Raw genomic sequence first — 17,056 nt, forward strand, 5'->3', positions numbered from 1 at the left:
TTGCCTGGTCCTTTTGAACTGGTCCGCATGTTCTCCTGACCAGAATCGGGAACATATGGGGAATCTTGGTTCATCGTGTCTATGCAGAAAACCGCCAATACCAAACTGTGATTTCGATGAATAGCGGTCAATCGATGAATTTGATAGACAGTATGAAGTATAGAATTTTTGAACTTATTGAAAACAAGTATTTTTAGCTCTAAGAAGTAATTATCGATGAATGGCGGTCAATCGATGAAGACTTGCGAAAAATTTTGAACAACATTGCGATGGATAAAATGTTTGAACTTATTCATAATAAGGTAGGCCCCACCCATTATTTGTAAAAGTTATTTTATTTTATTTAAGTTTTAAAAAATAAATTTATCTAATTTTGTTAAAGTGCGTCTATAGTTATGCAACACCAGTAATTTTGAAAGTGCAGAATTAGGCGAAACCATAACGAGTAAATTAATTATTTTTCTTGAATAATATGTGTTTTTGATCGTTTTATTGTGAACAATAACTTAATGGGTCCATTTTATTTGTCAGCTAACATACCAATTGAATTAAAGGTGCGTCTATAGTTACGCAACGCAGTGTATGTTTATTTTTCAGCAAAATTGTGACCATTTATAGGAGATGTACTGATATTCTCCATATTATATACGTATTAAAATCACACGTTTAAATGAAAATCTGTCTAAAACAAACAAAGTAATTTCTTTATAGTTTTAGAATGGGTTAAGCTTTTTTAATTATTTGTCTATAGCAAATAATCAGCAACCACTTGTGTTTCCTTTGGTATACAGCGACTAAAACAAGAATGATTCCTCATAATTTGATGCAAATATCTCCATTATTGAAATTTTATTCAAAAGAAGGTACATATGTACCCGTTTATTGATCGTATGGTTAATTACGTTTTTACTTGTTATTGTATAAGTAATATACGCATATCGTATATATTAGTACATAGGCTGCACTCTATAATCGATACCGCATTTTTATTGTTCTTACGAAACTATCAGCTATTATTTTTTCCAACGAATTTATTTCGTAATTCTGATTTGCCATTGTATGCACTAGGAAAATACCCCGCAAACAATATATGATACAATGTCCTATCCATTTCATATTGACAGTATCGAAAGGTTGCGATAAGATAGGCGCGATAAGAACAACACTTTGCACTCTATTCGGTGTGATCTTCTTCAGTTGTTCTGCATTTAAATATATACATTAATTTTTATAATTTTATTATCAGTTAGTTGATACCAGCAAAAGTATGTTGTTCATTATTCGTAAAATCGTACGACAAAGAAAAGAAGAACGAGAAGACGCCGCATGGAACATGTCACACGGATATGCTGTTGATGTACACTGCGAATGCAATCACCGTGATGGTCTTTTATCGACAGTTTTCCCGGAGAGACGTGACCGTCCTTGTCGTCGTTGTCGACGATATAGACCTCCAGAAGTTGTGGCCGTTTCTGTACCAGCTGGACCTGCTCAACCAACGCCAATAGCCACTACCCAAACTATAATTTATGAACAGCCACCACCTACCTATGAAACGGTTGTAAGAATGCAATAGTTAGTGTTGCAAGTTGTAAAGCTCGTTTATTGTGATCATCGGCCTGCCAACAGCCCCCAGCCTGCCAGCTAGCCGGTCAATTTTTATACTTTCTTGCAAATGTTATTAACCTCATGTTGCAAAACTGTTGAGCCAGCAAAATGAAAATGCACGAAGAAAATTTAATAAAAGATTTGCTAGAACACGCGAAAATAATTAAAATTAATTTGCCTTTTTATTCATGACCAGTGTTGCCAACGCACACAGACACCCATACACACCGGGTGCAATTAAAACAAATTGCCTGTAATAGATACAGGTTCTGAGGTTTGACAGACCAAGCATACACCCATACAAGCCAAGGGTCGTCCTGGTTTTATTCCAAGCTCAGTCCTAGTTTGCTGCTGGCATTCTATGTGGGAGTGTACTACTACGTATGCAGCTGTCATAACCATGCACACATTAGAACGTTCTGGAAGAGTTGTTATGATATATTAACATGCATATTGAGCGTAGAAGCTAGTGGTGTTACAGTGAGCCAATTTTAATTGTTTTACCTTTCTTTTTTGTTTGCTTGCCTTGTGGTCTGAGAGACTCCACTAACGAAGTTAATTTATCAACAACATTCACATTGATATCCTGACCACATTTATCTTCATAGTAGAGGCTTTGCAGGATAACTATGTAAGTTAAGTCGTAATTTTGAAGCGTTATTTGTAGAAAATGAGCTAAATTCGGTATTATATTTAAATTTGAATTCTTACAAGGTTGATTTTTTAGAATGTTATGAAGAGGTGACAAAATAAAATGCAGGCTTAGCCGGCATTTTAGACCCCTCAGACCTCTTTGAGATTGATTTTATTGAAGTTTCCAAAAATTAATTAATAATTTGAATATGCGACCATCGTGTTGGCTGAGTATTGCAGGCCATACACATTTCGGCCATACAGCCCGTAAATAGAAAACAAGGTGTTTCCGACCATTGTTCTTTTCAGCTTAACGTGATCGTATTTTTCGCAATTGCATAACATGCATATGCAGGTGTGAGGGTATAGGGATAGTATTGTTTAACATAGTCGACGATGTTGGCGTGCTGGAAGTGGGATTTTCTCACATCATTATGTAAAATAGTTTACGTTTATTAGCGCTGAGTATAGTTTGTCCATAGTACCATTTGGCCTGGTAAAATAGATTGTATTAACCTTAATACATACATCTAAACAAATACATATGAACAGTGGCCGGTGTAACTTGTACAGGAAAACTCTAAGTCACCTTGTAGACAAAAATAAAATATTTGCACGCCACAGTGGGTCCGGTAGCTGTTCTTGTTCCACACAGTTTAGCCGTGCTGTTAATACGCTTGCCGAATGCCGGGTACATAGCACGGAAGTCTTTTGTTTCACTTATTGTAAGAACAATAAATATTTCATTCTCTATTAACAGAAGTTATAATCAATGCAGATGTTGCAATGGTAAAGCTTCTATTGTCTTACTCTGTCATGTTTGGAGTTGTTCAACAACAAAACCATATTTTTTGTGATAAACATATTCACACCTGTAATGGCGAGCTAGTTTCGAAATTTAGAAATTGTTAGAGTTGGTCAAAATTTAATACTGATGTAGTTATGGTTGCGTATATAATATAAATTATAAAATTAAACATGTTCATTTATAAAGCATTCAGTAGTTGAGTAGCAGTTTATGTATGACTCGTAGCATATGAAGGATAAGACAATTATTATTTTAAAATCGGAATCGGAAGAACGACGTCTTTTGGGAACAAGTGGTACTTAGTGAATGTATATCGGATTTGGGAATGGGGAAAGTAGTGTTTATAGATGAGCTCCAGGACCTTCACGTATATCTATAAATATTAGAAGAAAATGTATCCACCAGTGAACCCAAAATCTATCAATGTGTGAATACTTGATTGTTTCAAAGCGACGATATTATATAGGAGCATACATATTAGAAAATATAGACTCATAAAGTGCGAATATCACATGTGAACATGCGTTTATTTGTCACTATACAGCCTAAAAATGCTATGCAAAATTTAATCCTTCCAGCTCGCCTTATAACAAAGGTTAAAACGTATGCTTAGAGCAATACGCATTAAAATATTTCAACACCAGATTTACTGACCGAGCCTAATAGACTCATTTCAAATTTGATTACTATATATATATTTAAAAATCAATATTAATTGTATAAGGCTTATGCAATGAATTATATGCCAAGGTGCACTCCTCTTACCCGAAGAATCCCTCATTTCACATTATTGAATATTTTTACGGTTGCCAGCCACTTTGACTCATAGAACAGAAAAGTTGTTGAACTCTTTCAGGAGGTACCAGAAATAATGGACCGATAAGCACATTTTCGGATATGATCTAAATTTGGTAAAAATATCATCTTGTGAGAAGTACATTGGATTTAAAGAAGGTTTGACAAATGTGTTACGATGTGAAAATCAGATATGTCATCCGGATTAAAAAAGAGTTAGAAGTTTTTAAAACATTGAGACTATGGTCGAGGTACAAGAAGGAACTGGCCAATTAGGTTGCAAAAAAGTCGTAACCCCAGTTTTCATACTACATTTCGGCACATCCGCGGTTCTTAACCAATTCTATTAAAATAGATTTACTTTTGTGTATTTTCATTGAAGATTACAGAAATCTGATGAAATCTTATGCATGTTGCCTAATTTTTAGCCATTTTATGGCTTTTGCATAGTAAAGTGGATCGAGTGGCACACTTTGGCCGCATCGAAAAATTCAGAGTTTTGGAGATTGATTCGGTTTATACGAAAACCGCATGCGCAACAACTGATTTCCACGAATACACGAGTTGCATGATTTTTAATATTGATCATTCTGGACCAAATTCAGTACTCTGTGCCACATTTCATGCAAATCGAAAGATATAGAGGAACTTTGGTGCCCCATTTACCTTAAATCGGACGAAAATATATATGGGAGCTATATCTAAATCTGAACCGATTTTTCCCAATTTCAATAGGGTTCGTCCTTGGGCCAAATAAGTGACTTGTGCCAAATTTCATCCAAATCAGATTATAAATGCGACCTGTACTTTGTTTACAATTTAACATGGACAGACGGACGGACGGACATGCATAAATCGACTCAGAAAGTGATTCTATACATATTCTCAAAAGGAACCATGTGTCTATCTCGTTTCCTTTTGCCTGTTACAAACATATGCACAAAGACATAATACCCTGCACCACAGTGTGGTGAAGGGTATAATAAGGAAGTTCTTTATTCTAGTTCATACGATAGCTCTACACTCCCAGAGAAACGTGTCAAAATTTGGAACCGATTGGGTTATCATTTTGTGGAAGATGTGCCTACTATAATGTAAACAAAACACTAAAAACAGGTTGAGACAACTCAGATTTTATCTCCATTAACTAAGCCATTCATTTCACAGCCTTCGTGCAAAAGTAGAAGTAGAAGCATTCACAATTAGGAGTACTTCTTTATATAGCATTTTTCGAAAATGTATCTGCATCTACCTTTAAACGATGCTGACATTTGGAAGCTCGATTTTGAGTGCTTTTTTTTAAATTATCTACTCTCTAGTTTCTTCTAGTTTCAATGCGCAGTTAGAAATTTTCAAACATCATTTATAGGATTGTTGTACTCACGAATCTATTTTTATACCCTTCACCACACTGTGGTACAGGGTATTATGATTTGTGCATATGTCCGATTTCTTGTAAATGGTGCACCAAAGTCGCTATATATCTTTCAATTTGCACGAAATTTGGCATAACGTACTGAATTGAGCCTAGAGTGATGTCTGCCTTGTTTCGTGAAAATCGTCCAAATTTAGATATAGCTCCCTTTTATTATTATAGATTGATTTTAAGTAATTGACGCACCAAAGAATCAATAGGCTGATAGGAACAAAACGTTCTGAAATTAGTATAACCAAACCTGTGACAAGTTTGTTTGAAATCGCTTAATATTTGGATAGAGCTTCCATATATATTTTCGCCCGATTTGGGGCATCAAACTCTTCATGTTAGTCAGATTGACATCAAATTTTGCACAACGTACAAAATTGAGCATAGAATTATGTAGTTGCGTTTTCTAGAAGTACAGACATAACCCAACGGATGACCTATTTATGTTTGTTTGAAGTCGATTTACATACCTTTGTCCCATTGTAACTAACAAATGACATGTTTATGGATAGATCTAGGTAGATTCACATTTAGATAAATATCACATATTTTATTTCATCCATTTTCATGTTAATAGTCCTGTTTTATATACCCATAGTGGTGAAGGGTATCATATAGTCGGCCCCGTCCGACTTTACTGCTTTCCTTACTGGTTATATCTGTCATTTGATTCATTTGGGTACCCGCGATTAGGAAGCTGTTTTACGTTCTGGATAAAATAAAATCTTCTTCGTGAAAAGCAATCTACTAGAACGGCGGGAACTGGCCTGCCAAAAAACACAAAATTTGGAAAAAATGTTTTTTTTTTTTAAATATCGCGGATTTAATTGCATTTTCTATGGATAATTTCCGTTTCAATAAATAACCGGATACGGATTTTGAGCTTTTGTGAAAACAGAACTTCAGCCGAAAGAGAGATGTACCCGATTTATTTCATTGAAGTAGATATATATGGGATGGAAAGACACCGAAATCAGATGCGCGTTAAAGTCGTATGGACTTTTTGGAAATTATTCGCGTTTTACGAGTTTTTGGGCACGTCAATACAACGTGTGAATTTATAAAACATTCTACCGAACTTTACTTTCAATCGAATGTAATTGTGATGATCTTCAACCGTTTCATTGTAGTTATAAGGAATGTTTAGAAATGTTTAGAAATGTGTAAGTCTGGGTTTATACATTCAACTTTTTTAAGCAACTCTGCTGCTGCCCTCTACGATTATCCTTTGAATTTTTCCCCCCTTATCACTTTTTATATCTCTCGCTTCTAAGAACTCAGCAGAGTTGTTTACAAAAGTTGCATGTAAAAACCCAGACTCACTGAGTATAGGGTGTCTCTGTAAGTTGAACAACACAAATCGATAATTGTCAAAATGCGTATTTCGGTAAAGTTTTAAATATTTATTAAGGAAAATATAATACGTTAACATTGTCGGAGAAAAGAAACACAAAAAACAACCAAAACGACAACTCAGCAAATACAAACGTGCAACTGAAAACGCATTTCGTAAAAAAACGTCAACGATAAACACGATGAGGAATATTATATGTAAGTATGTTCACAGAGTATGCACAGATAAACCTTTTAAATATGTATGTATTTATCCCTATATATCTTTCGATTTCCTCAAAATTTTGTTGAAATTGGTGCAGATGCAGACACAGCTTTCCTATATATATTAAACGGGTGTCTGGTTGGCGTGTATCAAATTAGAAATCACGTTAATATTGGAAAAGTATTTTGCCATTACACGGTGAACAAATTTCGTACTATAGTCTGACTTATCGAATTGCCTTCGGAGTATTTAATATATAATGCTGACTTGTCTTTTGATTTTTACACTACTCCTTACATCCAAATTATACCGGCCCCAATATCCAGATTTATTGAATATGAAAACTGCAGAACCCGCCTTGTTTTACAAATTATATTTCACTTCGTAAAACGGTTTGCTAACTCTGGAACATGGATTAGAAGTGTAATAACGATGCTGAAGTTTATGTCATGTCCGTTCGTCTATCCGTCCGTTGAAATCGCAATATTTAAGATAGAGCTTTAAAATTATTCATACATAGCTACTACCCTGGGATGTTTGGTATTGAACATGGGATATATCGGCACCGCCAGTATTCGGCATTTGGCAGCTGTAGGACACTTTTTTAACCCAATTTTTTTAATTTTCAATGAGTAAAACATGTTCCTAAAAAAAAATTTAATATTGGTTTTATTTTTCATCGAAGACCCCATTTAATAGCCTAGACAGACGACAGCCTTAATTTGCATTAACAGTCTTAATTCAAATTAACTTGTACATTATCCTCATTTTTACATGTCGTAAATGCACAAAATCAAACTGAATTTATACTGAATTAAACAATTCCAATATGGCAATGCTGTAGAAAATAAATTATTTGTTGTCAAATTTGTTTACGTTTATGAAAAAAATATTAGAAATAAAGGCAAATTTCAACATTTTTTCCAATCGGGAGCTGTTTTACTACCATTTTAGCTGTTATTCTTCCGTTCTGTCATGTATCTATTTCATAAAGATGTAATCCCAAAAAATATTGGAAACAATTGTGAAAAATTTCATCCTACACACAGACAAACATTATTTTTGGAACAAAAAACTGGTTCATAAATTCAGAAACTCTCGTCTGTCAGGGGTAAATATTAATTCAAATTAGGAACTTTTTAATGCAAATTAAGGCTGTCGTCTGTCTATGGTATAACAGTACCCCTCAATATTCGGAATTTTGAAGCTCATGGGCAAGTTTTCAATTTTTTCTTGTTTGGGTACATTTACTGAACTTAATTGGCTCTAATTTGAACTTTCGGGTTTTCAAGGGGTATCAAATCTTCCTACTAAAGTAAAGTAATGTCGGTCAGGGCCGATATATATGATACCATTCCCCACTATGGGTATATTAAACAGATGCATCCTAACAGAACTTTATCTAAATGTGCACCGACTTAGATCAATCCATAAACACGAACTCGGTCGGAAATATATATGGACTATATCTGAACTTTTGCAATACGCAATTACGTCATTCTATCCTCATTTTATGCATTGTTCAAAATTTCATGTCAAAATTACAAACATGAGGAGTTTGGTTCACCATTTACTTAAAATTGGATGAAAATAGATATGGAAGATATATCTAAATCTGAACCGATTTTCAAGAAATTTTGCATTTGCAACATTATTCTAGACTCAATCCAGTACGCTGAGCCAAATTTCGTGCACATCGAAAGATATATAAGGACTATGGTGAACCATTTTCAGGAAACTTAACACACATCATTCTAGACTTCATTCAGTATGCTACGCCAAATATAGGGATATATAGGGTCTTTAGTACACCATTTACCTTAAATCGGACGAATATATATATGGGAGCTATATCTAAATCTGAACCGATTTTCAGGAAACTTAACACACATTATTCTAGACCTAATTTAGTATGCTGTGCAAAATTTCGTGCAAATCGAAAGATATATAGGGACTTCGGTGCACCATTTACATTAAATCGGACGAAAATATATATGGGAGCTATATATAAATCTGAACCGATTTTTCAATAGGGTTCGTCCTTGGGCCAAATAAGTGACATATGCCAATTTTTATCTAATTTGGATCATAAATGCGACCTGTACTTTTTTTACAATTTAACATGGATAGACGGACAGACGGACATGTATAAATCGACTTGGAAAGTGATTCTATGCATATTCTCAAAAGGAACCATGTGTCTATCTCGTTTCCTTTTGCCTGTTACAAACATATGCACAAAGACATAATACCCTGTGGTGAATTGTATAAAAATTATAAATATAAGTATACATTTGGTACCACCCCAATTTCAATACCTTGAAGACTTGAGAAAGGCTAAAAAAAAATTGTCATAATGGGTCCATGTTTTATCATAGCTCCCTATAATAGTAGCGCCCCATTGTCAGTATTTTGTCATAATGGGTCCATTTTTTATCATAGCTCCCTATTAAATTAGCGCCCCATTGTCAGTATTTTGAAAATTTTAGTCGCACTTTGCGGTAAATTGTCTATCCTCATTGTTGGTGTTAATAATTTTTTAACTGAAGTTTCTTGTCGATGTGGCTATAATATGGCATATCAGTTTCCTGGAGAATTAAAACTGAATAGTGTTCAGTAAGTGTTGCCAATGTCCGTATTTCTGTATTTCATTCGTAAAACTTTAAATACTGTTTTTTTTGTGAAAAAATAAATTTTGAAGGTGTGTATGGTGGTGGTGATGGCAGCTCTTTAATTAATATAGTTCCTATTCTTATCTCGTTCCTTTGTTGGTCTCGTTCCTTTTTGATTTTACTGATTTCGTAAATAGTAAATATTTTTTTTATTTAACAATTTTTTATTTTGTTTTTTAAAAAAGTATTTTGTGCTTATCGTCCTGTAGTTCAATTCTGTAGCCTCTGGATATTATACTAAATACAAATTGTTTTCATTTTTGCACAATTAATTTTTTTTCATTTATTAACAAATAAACACGGAACTATGTTAAAAAAAGAACGACGAAGAAGAGAGACTCAAAGGAACTATCTAGGAGTCGGAACTATATGGAGCAAACGAACTAGAAGGAACAAAGGAACTGTATGGAGTAAGGAAACTATGTTGAGCATAGGAACTAGTTCCTGTTTCTAGTTCCTAGATTGCCCAACTCTAATGACACAGAAATTCTTTGTCGTTTTAATTTTTCTACTTAGAGTTTATATTTTCTTCTTCGTAATGCCTCTCATTAACTTACATGTTCATGTTCTGCGTCATTAGAACAAACATATACCATGTTAAACCGTCGATGATTTAGAAAATTCATATGCAAATTTTGTAACACCAATGCGTACGTCGGTAAGAGTGCCTAAAATAAAGAAACAATGGAAAACTAGTCACAAATAAACTGTTGCAAAAATTAAAAGAGAGAGAGAGAGAGAGGAAAATGAGCGCAAATAGTGGTAAAGTAGAGCGAAGTAGTAAATAGTTGGGATATTAATGAAATGTTTACATTTTTCGCAGAAATAGTTACTTTATGATAATTATAAGAATATTTACTTGTATTCAAAGCGAGATACATGTTTAATATGGAAAAAATTAACTATGAATGAAATTTTGTAAATATTCATTAAACATTTGTTCTGTGTATTTCCAGAAATGACTCAATATATGTTCGTGTTTTTAATATAGCCCCCACACAAATGTCCCAACTGTCGTTTAATTTAAAATTTTTTTGTGATCTAATAACCTAATGTCGTAAAAAAAGATAGTCACCTAAGAAAATGAATTTTACTTTCGTAGACTCTGCTTCGGGCCGAAAAGTATGTGATGATACAATTTGGGATGACATAAAAATAGTTTTTCCTAACGCAGAACATATTCAGCATCTAATAAGCTTTCACATTTAGATTGTTTGACTGCCATAGTTTACGAAAAATTGGCTGAACAAGCAATTATACAGCAAATAAAAAAATATCATTCGATGGATATTATCTGGATTTTTAGGTAAATAAGATTCGTACATTAAGCGAACGAAACAATTCTACATAAATTCTAAAATGAATATTTTCTGCGTAAACCGCAAATTCTCGCAAAACATTTGCTATCTTTGACGCCTAACTGTGCTATTTCACTAAAGAAAATATGTTGCAAAACTATTTTGTAACATCAACATGAACGTGTTAGAATCCACCATTCCATCCGCACGTAAATATCAATTTACAGACTTTAGTATTTTTTATTATTTTTATTGCACAATACAAAAAACGTCTGACTTAAAGTAGATGCATATTCGACTCTTCTCAAATTCTAATACTTTGAATTACATTGGCTGTTATTGCTTCTGAAACGAATATGAAGATAGTGGTTATACTCGTTTTCATTCCAGAGCTTGTCAAAGTCACTTAAGTCTTGACTGGATGCTGGGAAGCCATTCACCAATGTTGTTAAAGCATGTCAGCCATAAGATGCTAAAAAAGAAATGCTCAACTATGGATTCTCAAAACAACAAGTGCAACTACATCACCAATCTCATCATAATTTTATGCACAAGATCTATATATTTGTTTGTGTGTGTTTGCTTGAAAAAGAAAGCAAAAAAATAAAAATCGGAGACGAGGATAAGTCGCACAAGAGGAAAGTAATAAAAATGTTTGCGGTTGGAAGCCTTTAAGCATTTTTAATGCTATCATCAAAATTTCAAAATTTTCTTTGAAACGGCCTCATGAAACATTAAAAAACTCGAATATTTTCCTATTTCCTATTTACACTTCAGCTAGCATTGACTCCTTCCGCCACCATCAACGTCTTTAGATAGTGACTGAGAGCGTACATGTTTAATGCAATGCATCTCTGTCCCAGAAAAGGAATATCTAATGGAATGTGGCAAGCTTCAGAAGTTTTAAAACAATTACAATGTCGTTGCGAATTCAAGAGGAGTCTCTGATGCATCCCTCTGTGGACTTTTAAATTAATTACGATTTTTTTTAGTGCACCTAGCAGCTGCCATAGACACAGAGACGTTATGCACGTAAGAAAGAAGTAGTTTAGAATTTCAGAAATTTGTCCATTTGTTCACCTCATATATAAGTATTACAAACAACTATATAATATAATTCTATATAGAATCAGTATATCCCAAACAAACACAAATCTACAAAAAAATGTTACATATGAAGTCTGAAGTATGTATGCTAAAATATATGTTTATGTACCGATGGAAGGAAGACGATAAAAAAACACTGTATTTAGGGGAATACTTTCAAGACACAATACAACGATTTATATATAACTAGTAAAAATATAATTTTGTCGAATGACATGTTTTTCTTGCTGAAAACTAAAAAAAGCTATATGCTTGTTTGATATCCCAATAATTTGTAACAATTTGTAAAAAAATTTATAAATGTTCGAATACACAAAAGTTCAGTAAATAAGAACAAGTGGAGAGAGCGATTTTGACATTTATTTTACTGTGTGTTTAGAAATTATTACTGAAGAAATTTGCTCAGTAAAAATTGTTCAATTTGAATATGTTGATTTTAGGTTTGTCCGATAACATACTGAGTAACTAATGTTTACCGAGTTTGTTCTCTCAAGTGAAAATATTGAAAAAAGTTAACGAACAACATCCTGTAAAATCCAGTAAGAAATCCAATGTATGTGTCATAATTTGAAGTTGTTACGAAATCGGATATAAAAAAACCAATTTTAATAAATTAATTTAATATATTTCATGCTATTATACATTGAATATTGCTTAATATCTCTAAAATAATATCTCTAAATGTTCAGATTATTGCATTGATTGAAAATATATATATATATATATATATATTTGACAACAAAACATAAACAGGAAAATTCTTACTAAGTAAATTTAAAAATTTTTCAATAACTCAGCACACAGTTGCCAAAATGTCTCTTTCAACTTATTCTCATTTACTAAACGTTTAAGTTATCTAACAACATTCTGTAACAATTTGTACAAATTTTTACAAATTATTGGAATATCAAACAGTCCTTTTGAAAGAAGTGTTTTGTGAACATTTATTCATTTGATGTCAAGCAACATAAGGAACAAGTTGAATTATACTAACAAATAACAAAATATAGAATTATAGAATTAGCCATTATATAAGTTATTGGTAATTATATTTGTATTTTACTGAAATCAAATCATAGCAAAAACAGTGCATCCAGGGAGTTGGAGAAACATCATTGAACAGTCCAGGTATTTTCCACATTCAAATATTTCTTTTTGGATGTTTGGTACTGTAAACGGGATATTGTTCGATGCTTTAAAATAGTTCCCAAATAAAAATTATGTCCAATTAAGGGTTCTATGAATGTGTTTTGTTTTTAAAGTTGGTTATATTAGATTCGGGTAATATAGTACGTATCCGAATACAAAGTATGTATTCTGGACATTTTCATATGATGTTATATTTTTGACATTTTCCCGTTTTTCGGAATACTATAAAAAGATATCTGGAATGCATAGTGCCGACATATGGTGAGTTCGAATTTCGAAGACAATTCAGAATTTCCCGATGTATTTTCGAAAATCTATGCCAACGATTACATATGTTGATGTTTCTGTACTGGCTAGGGATAAGTAAATCGACTTTCGACTAATCGATTAATCGACTTTTTGTATTGAAAAATCTAATAGTCGAATCCGACTTTTGATCTATGAGAAAATCGTAAAGTCAACTTTCGATTTTTTTCATAAATTATCACAAAGTCCAAATTGCCCAAATATTACACTTTTCAGAACTTTACTTTATCTTTCATTAATTTATCATTAATTCATATAAAAAATCTAATTTTTAATCAATTTTGCATAAGTCAGAAAAAGTCGAAAATCGATTTTGAACCGTATTGACAAAATCAAAAGATCGAAAAGTCGACTTTTTAATCAAAGGCAAAAATCGAAAAGTCAAAAAATCGATTTTTTGGTCAGTGCTGGCCATGACGCTTGCAGTTTTCGTGACATTGCTGATCGGTTCGATTTGGCTGTATCAACTGTTGGATTAATAGTAGAGTCCGGAAGTTATTAAAAGGTCAAGCGAGGAAAAGAAGGAGAAAATTGCAGCATTTTTTAGAAAGAAGTAGGGGAGACTGGGGCACCTTCGGCATCGGGGCACATTCAGTAATGGCGTTTAGATCCATCGCTTTGATCCGTAGGTATCGAATATCAAAATAAATAACAGTCGCAAAGTTTGAAATCTCTAGCTAATAAGCTTATTTAGATGCACAGGTTTTTGTATTTTTACAGATGTTTTTGTAATATTTCCTCTTCGTAAGTGTTAATGCGCCGAAATTGCGTTTCGAAAAATAAAGAAAATAAAACACGAACGTTTTAGTTTTCTGATTTTAAGTTTTATTGAAATATTGAAATAAATAATAATAGGGGAAGAAAGTGAGAACGAACAGATTACCTGTGTTACTTGTAGCGATCGTGACGAGAAGCCAAAGAAGAATAACAATGGTGCAAAGTGTCGTTGGCGCAAAAACAATACTCATTAGAAAACTGACAGTTCAAAGTTGTATCAATAAGGAGTATGCAGTTTTCTAATGAGTATGCAAAACAAACACAATGAACACGAGCGTTCAAGGGGTGCATTTCCAAACAATGCATACAAAATAGATTCTTACTTAAACATTGGCGCCCACCTTGCAACATTATTAATGTTGTAACACAGACATTCCATTTACGACTAGTTACTTAAAGTAATATGTAATAAGATGGTAGGCGGTGCAGTGTGTGAGCATTTTTAATTCAATTTTATTTTATTTTATTTAATTTTTTTTTTTTATAAATTCAATCTTAACAATTAGAGGATACACATATTGTCGGACTACGTATAGCACACGCCAGATAATACCCATCCAAATATGGTGTATTGTGCTATAGGTAGCCCAGGTAACGCCTGCACTCGGTGAGTTACAATTTTGGCGTAAACATCGGGACCAAGGACCAACGCAACCCGACTAGGCCTAAAAAAGTTAGGGTCCGCCAACGGCAACCCCAGAAATGCCTCTTTCACCCGTGCGGACACTTCTTCTCTTGGCGTGTAAACATGCCGAAGATCAGTTACTCTCGCCATAAATGATATGGTTTGAGTTGAATCGTAGACGGACGTGGCCGAAACTCGGACAAGTCTCATTCCGTCTAGATTGGAGGTGGGTAGCTGCAAATTGTCTACCATAGAGGAGCATATTAAACTCTGTATGGAGCATGGATCCAGTACTGCACGTACTGGGAAGGACGGTCCGACACATTGAAGTCTCACTATTAGACTTGGAGATATTGTCGACACCGTTTGTAACGGCAAAGTGCCAAGTGAATGACCATTTGAACGGCAGAGATTGTGGAAATCTTCGGACGAACGTGATTCGGACCTTGAATTCGGACGAGACACAGAAATGGGATACGGACGTGACCTTGAACTTTGACGCGGACGGAACAACGGTTGACAGGTTTGTGCCACATCTTTTCGGTCATCGTGCAACAATGAGTGATGACCGCCGCCACATTTATTGCAGGCCTTCCTGCTATGGCAATCTCGGGCTTGGTGCCATTTTCCCAGGCAGCGCGTACAGTCCCGGTATTTGGCCACAGTATTAAGACGCGAATCCAACGTCATGGCAAGAAATGCATTGCATGCGCTCAACGAGTGCCGGCGTTGACAAATACGACAACTGTATCGATGGGGAGCATTCGAATCGCCCGCAGTTACGGACGACCTCCCCGTATTAACCATACGAACATGGTCCAAGGGCGCAGAAGAACCGACAGATATGGATTCGGACCGGTTGGTGACGAAATTATCACACGGAGGCGCGAACGAGGGACCCGCAGTTACGGATTCCTTACTTGGGTTTGAATTAGTGGAACCCGCAGTAACGGGTTCGGACAAACAAATTTTATTTTTCGGATCCGCAGTAACGGATTCCGTTTCGGATTCATTGAGCTTTACCGAAGCTATAGGTTGCACCAATGCATCGACCCCGTCCGAAGACTGCAATCCCAGACTGTCAGCTCTTTCCAAAAGAGCGTCGATTTCGCTCACGATGTCGATGTTGTAGAGATTTGAGGAATCCATGTTACTAGGAAAATATGGGAATTTAGTTGGATGAAGAAATTAATTGTTCGGTCAAAGTGACTAATTTAGAAATAGGCCGCTTTACAACGCCGTTTGCGGTCCGAACGTCAACAATTCGAACGTGACCATCAATACCCGGGTAAACGTTTTCTACTCGGCCTAATTTCCACGACGTCGGTGGAAGCTGTTCGTGACGAATACAAACAAGATCACCTTTTTCATCCACAAATGGATTGAGAGCAGCTAACGAGCTTTTACTGGGAATGGGAACCTTATCAATTAAGTGTTTATATTCATCCGCAAAATGCAACTTTTGTGCAGTTAATATTAAACGATTCCGAACCTCGGTTAATTCTTCTGCAGAAACATCAGAATTTGGATAAATATATGTACCTTTATAACGAGGGTGGGTCTGACGACAGAATCTCAAACCGTAAGCCAAGACACGAAGCGCTTTTTGCAACGAAGAGTACTTCTCCAGAATATCTACAAAAGAGGATGGAAAGAAAGTAAATGACACTGAATCGAGCGTTTTTCAATGTCAGTACCCAGGGGAGCTAGATCTCGAATAGACCATTCCGATTTCTCTTGGCTGAGCCATGTCGGCCCATGCCACCAAAGGGGGTTATCAGCTAAATCTGCTGGAGCTAGACCTCGACTTCCTAGATCTGCCGGGTTATCTTCAGACCTAACGTGATACCAATTATGATTCCCAACATTTTCTTGAATCCTACAGACTCGATTGGCCACAAAGGTAGTCCAAGTAGAAGGGGTCTTCCTCAACCACGACAATACAATGGTAGAATCCGTCCAACAATACACCTGACGAAATTCTATATTTATTTCCTTTACAATAATTTTTAAAATTTCGGAGGCCAATACTGCACCGCAAAGTTCAAGGCGTGGGAGTGAAATAGATTTTAAGGGTGCTACTTTCGTTTTACTCGATAAAAGATGCACGAACACATTTTTATCTGGCGACTCTATTCTTATATAAGCTACCCCCGCGTATGCCTTAATCGAGGCATCTGAAAATACATGAAGTTCTGCCGTGCATTCCGGGGAAAACTGAAACCAACGAGGAATTTTTATCAAATTTACCTGTGGATACGCATTGACGAATTTACGCCACTCCGAATAAGTAG

This window comes from Musca vetustissima, unplaced genomic scaffold (assembly GCF_032173495.1).
Source record: "Musca vetustissima isolate MV318-11 ecotype Yass unplaced genomic scaffold, APGP_CSIRO_Mvet_v1 utg60456, whole genome shotgun sequence".
Taxonomy (NCBI): Eukaryota; Metazoa; Arthropoda; class Insecta; order Diptera; family Muscidae; genus Musca; species Musca vetustissima.